Here is a 10,191-nt window from a genome sequence, read left to right on the forward strand (position 1 = left end):
TGTTGAATATCAATCGTTTTTTTAAACGTGGGTATGGTAATGGAATGTTATAAGATAATGTTCCAACATCTGTAAGTTTTACGGCTTAGAACAAAAATTGGTCAATATGCCACCCAAACATTTCCAGGAATATAATAGTATTGTCATTGTTATAAAGACATTTGATAATTAAGAAATAATCGACGGGTAACCGTTGGTTATTGCGGTATTAACCAACGGTATGGAGTTTCGATGCGTAGGAATTAAACCACGAGGGCGTAGCCATTAGACATTAATTAATTTTAATGACACGTTTTCCTGTTATTTACAAATGTTTCTCTGTATTGTTATATGTTAATGGATATCTCTGTTTCGAAACATAGTTTATTGGTAGAACTATGTATTTAAATTATATATCGATACCACTTGCATATAAAAATATGGTATGTTTAGATGATGTACTCTGTACTGTACTTGTCTTGTCTTGTATAAACGAGGGATTAAATTATTTTCTAATGACCCGTCAATCTCGTCAACTTTAAGTCCGAAATTGACAACCTTTGAATGTATTCAACATATTGCAGAACAAAATATTAAGAGAATAGTATTAAAGATAACGTTTGTGTTATGCGGAAGTGCGTTTTAGACTATGTGTTACGAAGTTATGCACGAAAGAGGGAGATATTATAACAATTAAATAAAATCATTTATTGTTCTTAGTATGTCTGTCCGTAGTATCGGTCCTCTAAATGAATACATACGAATGCCTAAGTGAACAAATATAAAAAACACGCATGTGTTATATTTCAATTTCAATCTATAATTAAATGTGTATTCTTGGGCATAACAACGAAAACTGCATTTAAATCGGCAGTGTTTTGACAAAATACTGGGTACCCTTAGCTCCCTGTAGAAATCTGTAAAATGCACAATGGTCCTCATAATATCGACCCTTCTGATTGGTTGTATAAAAAGGATATGTTAATGGAAAACGAAACTCTTGCTCATGTTGTTCTTAAAATATTTTTATTTTTTTTATAAATTACTTTAAATGGGTGAGACGTAATTTACAAATCATAGCATCATCCCGGAATAAACATGACCTACTTTTCAATGAACACCGGACAACATGATAATTATCGTCGCAATAGTCATGGATATCCAGCAAATAAATAACAAATTCAAAAAATGGAGAAAAAAACATTAACTTTCCAGCACTTCTTTATGTTTTTTCGTTAAATTCACGATACTATGAGGAGGGTCGATACTATGATACTAAGTGATACTTGATGTTTGTTGGTTGCACTGGCTGTACAATACGAATTTGTTTCTTAACACTAACGAATCGATGAACTTAATGGACATGTTTTGCCAGTTATTATCTAGTTTAACCTTTCATGAAAGTATCTTCCGGGAAGCCAAGTTAATTTGCACGTTGAAAAGTACTTTTTCGTTAATTGAAAGTGAATTTTGTTCAGGTGTTTCGAGACAGCCGCTTGGAGATATTCATTTTAAATCCATATCGACCAATTTATTCATTAAATATTCTCTCCGCGATCTATCGAACGTTTTCCAGCAGCCATGTTGATTGTTGTCGTAACTTCTTCATAATCACCGAAATAAGTTGTAATTCCTAATCATCGAAAAGATGTTTCAAATCATCATACTCTTTATAAGTAGAGTTCATGCGTTTTTTTAGGCGCAATATCTATTATAATATATACTACTGTTTAAATTTGTTGTATTCCTCAACTTAACTTAAATTGTTTAAGCACTTAACGCAAAGCCAGCTATTAACATTTTTTTTGTGTCGCAAGTATATCAATGCGAAAAAGGTATAGTTTCCACACATTTGGTTGAATTCAACAAACTGTTTAGAAAGCGGGTGTATAAATAGAATGCTTGTGTTCGGACAAGAATTCACGCAAGATTGTTAAGCATTTTTTGAACTAACGACCCTTAAACAAATCCCAATCAGTCAAATATGTGGGTGTTAGGCTTTAAACTTATCATACATACATAAATACATAAGAATATTTACGAACTAATTCGAAAGTATTAAAGTAACAATGGTTTTGTAAAGTTTTGTCTCTTTTGATAAGTATTAGTACTATTGTTGCTGTGTTCCTTACTCAGTTAAATTGCGTATGTCATTCAATATTTGAAACTTATAACAATTCTGAGTTTTATCTTTTGCGACTTTCACTTTTCCCTAAGACATTTTGTAGTCCAAGTCATTACCAATACCAACCATACCAACCACCACAATAACAACAACATTAACGACAAAAACGACAAATGACAGACACGATTGTTTATTGCATTGGCATCGATAGATATAACGAAGGTGGCACGGCCACTTTTTTACAGTTTAAATGATTTTTGTCAAGTGTAGAACTTCAAACCAAACTATTTGCATAAGTCAGTATTAATGCGGTTTCACGATACAAGAACCTGAGAAGCCCTACGGGTAACTGCTTTATGAAGCCGTTTACGCCCACACGCTCACGTTCCATCTTAGTTAATACAAAGGGTACAAAACCAATGTATGATATAATTACCAAAAATGAGTCATCGCCAGTATGTATAAATAAATGGTCGACTATTTTAAATTATATGGAAACAAAAAATTGGTGACATATGTTTTATATGCCTTTACATATTACACGAGATACCAATGTACAGTGGTGTCAATGTAGAATGGTTCATAGAATCATAGGAACAAACTCCTCCTTGTTCAAAATTGAATACGCCACTAATGCTAACTGCACCTTTTGTTAAACTGAATATGAAACTAGATAATACATTTGCTGGGAATATCAGCATGTGAATAGGTTAATTACCAAATTGTTATCTGGATGTAATCATTTTTAATACTGTCAAAACATACCTTCCTTTTTATTGGGGCATGCAAATACAATTCGATCCTTAAATTTAATATTTGTTTTGATCAAAATGTGTATTTACTCTTGTAAAATGAACGAAACTAGACCTACTACAAGCAGCTAAATCATACACGTACATGTCCTTGCATTTTCGTGTTCTAAATGAAAGTAAATATTTTAATGATTTGCGTCAAAGTAAAGATACGGAACTATCGTTAGCCCTTTTGGACAAGCTGTGATATGTATTTTAAACATCATGTATTAATATTATCTTTTAAATCAGTACTGTTCGTATGATAATGTAACAGCTATTGATGATTAAATGTATAAAAATGTGTTTTCTATGTGGATATCAGAGTTATATTAAGAAAGCGTGGGTAATGTTTAAGATGCAACTTGACGATCAAACATAAGCTACTCACTTACTTTATTTGCTTTTCCGCAAACTTTACTCTTTGTACTTACTTAATGTTGTTGTTGGCACTGGCTGAAACATAAGAGTTATGCAGCGAAACGTTCTACTTAATTTCCAGTGCATCATTAAGTTTAGCTTTTCATGTAAGTAGTCAGTGTTTCATGGCAATTTTTCCGCGTAGCCAAGTTGATTTACATGGTAATAACTATCTTCTACAGACATGTTCGTTCATTATCACTGTCTTTGATTAGAGTTATCAACGAGATTGAAAGCTGATATGCATGTTAAATCATTAGTGTCAAAGTTATTCATTAAACTTTTTCAAAGCGTTATTTTTTTATTTTTCCAATGAAATTTTTGTTTGTTGTCGTACTTTTCAGTATCATAAAAATATATTTTAACTCCGCACAGTCCTCAAACCAGAGTTCAGGTGTGTTTAGGACACAAAATGTCAACTTAACTTAAACATAGCCCGGGATACTTTGGGGTTTGCCGGATAAGGGCAAGGTCACTCTAACTCAAAATAGACAACCAGTATCCACTTGATACCTTTCTTTAATAAAATTTCGTTTTATGGATATCGTGTTAAGCTTACCTGTATACCTAGAGTGTGATTGCATTTGGAATAATCACTGTAAGGTCAAGGTCACTTCAACTATTAATATAAAACCTTTTTCCGTTCTTAACAATTTGAGCTTGGATTAAGGTGCCGCATTTATTTTTTTGCTAAGGCTGCTCACATTTAGACCTATCACGAGATGCTATATGAAACAGTCAAATAAAAGTCAAGGTCACTTTTGCTACAACTAGAAAAAAACGTTGAATCTGGATTGACGTATTATACTAAAAGATGTGTGAATCTGACTTGCATGCATTTAATTGCCATGTTTCATGTTGTCTTTATTTTTTCTGTGCCATTATTGCTACAGCAAATTAATAAACCCTTTGTAGATCAATCATATAAGTACCTAAGCACGCATGTATTTTGTGTCGAAATGGCACTCAAGACGGGAAAAATATTTAAGTACGTCGTAAAACTGCTATTATTGGATGTTTAATTCGAACACAATCACTTGTGGGCGTATGTTACATCGTGGTTTCAATTTCTAGAACGCTGTTTTCGATGACTGAGACAGCAACTTATATGGGATTATCCGCCATTTTAATGTGCTGTTCATTTTTAATATTTAATGCAGAATGTGACAAATACCACAATTTTTTTTATAAATATCAAAGTAATCATAGTTTTATCAAGCTTGGGTTAGTTGTTTGCGCATTTGTCAATTTTAACGTGCAAAAAGAGTTCGCTGACAAAAATGAGGTAAATAACGATGCAATATAAAAAACGCACATGCGATATTATACCGAAGTTTGGTTGAGTGATAGATACATATCAATTATAATTTATAAACGAACGAAGTATACCTTAAATAAATACATGCATGTTAAATTTTGTCTGAAAATTAAGTAAATATGAGCAATATGTTTCCACGTTCAAATAATTTTGAGCAGTTTTAATTACTCTGATTTTTTTTCTTTCGGCATGCATTTTACGAATCCGTTTATGTGAAACGCTGACACAAATATTATCTTCCTTATCAAATAGACATACAGAAATTTCATTCGACGCTGATTCTCGCATTTGGACGCAGTAAAATAGAAAATCAATTTTTGAAGCAAATGTTCTATCCTGCGTCACTTTGACCCAACAAAGTCCTGACCAGCGAATCAACATCAACAATACATATCACAAATGCCATTGAAATGACCCAGTCATTCTACTAATGACACCATAGCAGGGTATTTAAAACGCCCTCTACCGATTAAAGGAACCTCATGGGATGTCGTTTATCTTATCTCAATTGCATTCATGTCACTGAAATCACTGTTTAAATGGAAAATCACAATAATAGTTCTATTTTGATATTTCTATCTAGAATACCTTTGGCACAAAATCGGTTTGGCTACATCGATCCTTTGAGTTGATAAAGCAAATCTCAAAGTATTCTATGATTGAATTATAAATTGCAACAAAATCAAGTATCAAATTGTTATATAAGAATGTTGGGATAGGGTTATGCTCATTCTAACGTAATGATCAACATAGTATACTAAATATTTTCTAATGATCGCCGTGTGTACTCTTTGTGCAATTTTGGTGTCACGCAGTTCAAAATCAAACAAGTTGAATCGCATTCAAAGTATGTTTAACAGTGAAACATCTAAAACATTCATTAAAAATAGAGCTTTTATTTAAATAGAATGAAATTAGAAGCACGGCAATCGTATTCAGTTAGCAATTTTTAAATTCATTTTACGCATAATTATATGATCTTCAAGCAGTAGTCCAGACATATTAACTGTTAAGTATATGATCCGATAATATTTATTTCTGAACAATCAAATTTTGCAAAAAAAGTTAGGAAAATATAAAACAACATGAACGAGCTGACAAATGTATTGAAGACATTCATTCAAACCGGCGACGGGAGTTGATTAATTGTCAGATCGCGCAAAATTAAGAGTACCACATTGATTGGCTAAATGACTTCTCAGACCACGTAACATATTTTATATTTTGCTATTGTCATTAATGATGCAAATAGTGCACTTCTTCTATGAACATGGAGATCATTAAGATACGTCTATTTGTGTTTCACACGAACAATTGATGCATTTTAAGCGTGTTTCACGATTGACTGTGGAGTTTTGTAAGTGTTTCTGTGCGAGCCTTATGATGTTTTTATAGTTCACGTAAATGTTAAGTAGACAATCAATGCATGTCTTTGGATACTACTAAGCTCATGATTATGTATTCGAAAATTGTTTTGAATGGAATTAAGTTTAGATCTAACGCCATTCATTTTTAGCTCAATTAAGCACAGGGTGCTCATGAAGACCTTTTAAAACACGTCATCATTTCAGTCATCCGTCAGTCCGTGTATGCGTCCAATAACTTTTTCTCAAATAATATTCACTCCAGAGCCGCGGGGCAGTTTTGTATGAAACGTCAAATTAATTATCATTGGATGACTGTTTTTCAAAGTTGGTCAAATCGTTCCGGTATGTTGCGCAGAGGTAAGCGAGTATAAAGTTGTTTGTTTGTTTTTTAATTAAAAAGTTGTCTCCTGTGAAACCACTAGGGTCATGGGTTAAATAATTGGTATCAACATAATTTAGTGTCCACGCTTTATGGTTCACAGGACTTATAAAGGAAATTAAAAAAAATGTATTCTATGAAACTGTCAATGGTTTAACCCATTTATGCCTAGCGTCCTGAAAAAAAGGCATTGCAAACAGCGTAGACCCAGATGAGACGCCGCATCATGCGGCGTCTCATCTGGGTCTACGCTGTTTGCTTAAAGGAATTGTAGTAAGTAATATTCTAAATATAGAAATACATATACTAGACATCCCTAATTTTGGAAATAAATTGATCCAATTTACAAGGATGGGAGAGTCCACTGGGCATAAATGGGTTAATATGGTGTATGTAAAATCGTATTCTGCAAACTTTGTTCAACTTATGTAAAAATTGGTCATGTCACGATTTTTTGTTTTCCTGAGATGTATGTAGTGTAAATTAATATATGAAACGCCAAGGCCGAGTGGTCTGGTATTTTGCATGTAAAATTGTACGGAGGTCCTCTACCAAGTTTGTTCAAATCACGCCCCTGAGGGGCAACATTGAAGCTTATATACATTCCCCTCGATGTTTGCTTCCTTAGTACTACACCGGTACTCTCCTCGGTCTACAACACATTAGAGTGCCAAATGTGTTAAAAGTGTTCGTTATCCGATATTTCCACTATCGGGAATCAAATGTGATTTCATGCATACCGCATATTAAAACATTCTCAATTTTCGTTCATATTTCATTGAATACGATTAAATTTCAGTATCTTAAACACAGTCTTTACTCTACTTGCTGGAAGAGCAAACACTTTGGTAAAAATAGTAATAATATAAATAAACGCAATTCAAGTAGAATATAAAACTACGATATCATAATGCCACATTGGTTGAGTTTCCGTTATCCTACGTACCCTTTATCGGGAATCGAAGTGTACACAATACCATGCATACCTTCTATTAACATTAATGATTAAAACATGCTCTATCTTCGTTCATATTTCATTGCGTACAATAAAAAGTTCAATATTTGAAGCGCAGTAATTACTCTAAATTCTGGAATGGCAAACAATGGAATGCAATATGTTTTAAGTATGTTTATATTTGTTGAAATGTGTACTGACCATCCAGTGTTTGCTGTTTTCCAATTTACTTTTCTCACTTTCACATTAAACTTATTTCTTCACAATACAAAATGATATACCACTTATCAACTACAACATGGACCGTGTCTCAAAAACTACTATAAAGTATATGCATAAACAAAACAACTAAGGAACTTATATTTTGCGCATGAATTTTGTTTTTCTCTTTTTACGACGTGCCATCCGTTATGGAAGTATCTGCATGACCAGCGTGAGCATTAAAATTATTTGAAAAACACGGCCGTTAATCACGGGCGCCACCCCGTTTTTTTGATGCATTAACAAATACTACTTCCGACGTGGCGTTAAGGACCGGATGTTTTTAAATTTTAAGGATAATTCCTCATGTATTAAGGCTCGTGTATTAAAGCATCGCCAAAAAGAGGTGGCGCCCTTGAATAACGACCGTGTAAAGTTTATATAATTTATTGAAAGTCCATTTGATTGTATGTGAAAAAATATATGTTTTGCAATGTTTACATCTGTTGGCAAATATACAATACCAAATCAATTAAGAATAGTATCATCAAGTATTTATGTTTATGGTTTGATTTGTTTAAAAAAAATGTTTTGGTCATTTTGATAATGATTATGTTGCTTGTTTTCATATTTCATAATATAAATGACCTGGACTGATTTCAACATTTCTAATAGAGAAGAATCTTTTCTAGACTGTGCTATAACCACATGTATAATAACGATTGGTTGTTTTTGTTAAGAACAAACCAAGCGTCCCTCTGCAGAGGACTATAGCACAATTGACACTGGCTCCAAGTAGCAGATTACGTTTGCGCTTAACCACAACTTACTCTAATTGGTAGACCACCTGGCTCTCAGTGAAAGAGAACTCTCTCGAAGTGCACGAAAACATATTTGCATGTGGCATACAACTTATTCATGTTGTTGGACAATTAACGTGTAGTGCTTAACAACAGAGTCCCCTAGAAACCATCTTATTACGAGAGCGCTGACGGCGTTGAAAATCTATTGGCTTGATGCAGGGAAGTTTTTGATGAAGTAAATGTTAAAGGACAGTTGACTGAATGAAAATCTAAAAGGCTTTCAAAAAGAAAAGGCTTTACGATAGGTACACATAAACGAAACCAGAAGTTGTGAAATATTGCAACTATCCTATATAATCTGAAAATTATAAATATGTATCAAGGGAGCTTGGTAACATAGCATCATGACTATTTTCGAGACGTAACGACTTTTTCACATGGAAGCTTAGGTCAAAGTTATATCATTGTTTTTTCTTGTTTTGGATGTTAATTTTCATTTTACTTTTATGATCGCTTTATTTTCATTTTAGCAGAAAGGAACAATTCATTGCTGCTGTTGTGTTGTTGTTGTTGTTATATATATCGACTTAAATACATACGCAAAATTGTACATGCACACTGTATATTACATGCAACATAATTTGCAGATTAATATCAAAACCCTGTAATTTGATCCCCCCCCCCCCCCATCCGCGCTCTTGCCGCCCAAAATCGCAAGATCAATGTTTGTCGTCACAAAGTAAAACGATATTACATGCCTAAAAACTCGACAGTCTTCTGCAAGAAACAAGACAGTTATTAATCCGTTAAAACTATTGACAGTGACTTACCCAAAGACCTATAGAATACATGTATTTTATAGGTCTTTGACTTACCCCATTAATAAACACATTGGCAAAGTATGTCAAATCAAAATCAAATACGACGAGATTCCATTTGTAAAAAACAACAACACACAACTGAGTATGCAAGAAGTAAAGAAATAATTATAGGAACATATTTATTGTATTTATTTGAATGTTCGCATACATGAAAAAAGTTGTGGAACTACGAAATTAAAATCTCGTTCCTATCCACGTGTTAAGGGAATAGTTTACATATTTTTGCCTTTTTTCAAATGTCAGTAGATACGATTGCTTACAAATCTTTAATGTTTTTAATCGACCTAACTAATTATGATAGTTAGAAAAAAGTTTCACACAAAACAACTGATTTCGCCTGTTATTCGAACCAGTGTCGCCAGGATCCATTGGCGGTTGCGCTACCACTGCATACACGCAAACCTTCATGAGATGTTTCGAAACATAAAACATATTGTAAACGTTATCTAGCTTTTGCCAACAACAGAATTGTTTTACAAACGAAATTTGTTTTATTTTCTAAGAACGTTTTTCACTAAAAATGGTCCTAGAAAAAATCACTTAAATGGTCTTAGAACAATTCTCAGAAGAAAATCTTCTAAAAAAAAGTGTCTCAGTGAAATATTGTGAGAATTCGAAAATTCTGTGTTAAATATCTTATCTTTTTCTGCCACAATCCCACATTCGGGCCTTTTTATCCCTTGATAAACACGCACCTGACTGCGAGACGAGTTTCTGCTTTGCGGTACACGCCAATAGACTAAAAAACATTTTAAAAGAAAGATACCCGCTCACGCTTCCGATAGTTCCTGAATAGGTGCAGTCGTATTTACAAAGTATAATAAATACTGATTGACCAATTTATGCTAAGACAAAAATTTGGTCGGTGTTCATTTACAGACTGACTATATTTCGATACAGCAGAACTCAAATTATGATCAAGCTCTGTAACTTCAACCTTTTTATTAAACTAGTTAATGCGAGTTAATTGCA

The sequence above is a fragment of the Dreissena polymorpha genome, chromosome 15, assembly GCF_020536995.1.
Source record: "Dreissena polymorpha isolate Duluth1 chromosome 15, UMN_Dpol_1.0, whole genome shotgun sequence".
Classification (NCBI taxonomy): Eukaryota; Metazoa; Mollusca; class Bivalvia; order Myida; family Dreissenidae; genus Dreissena; species Dreissena polymorpha.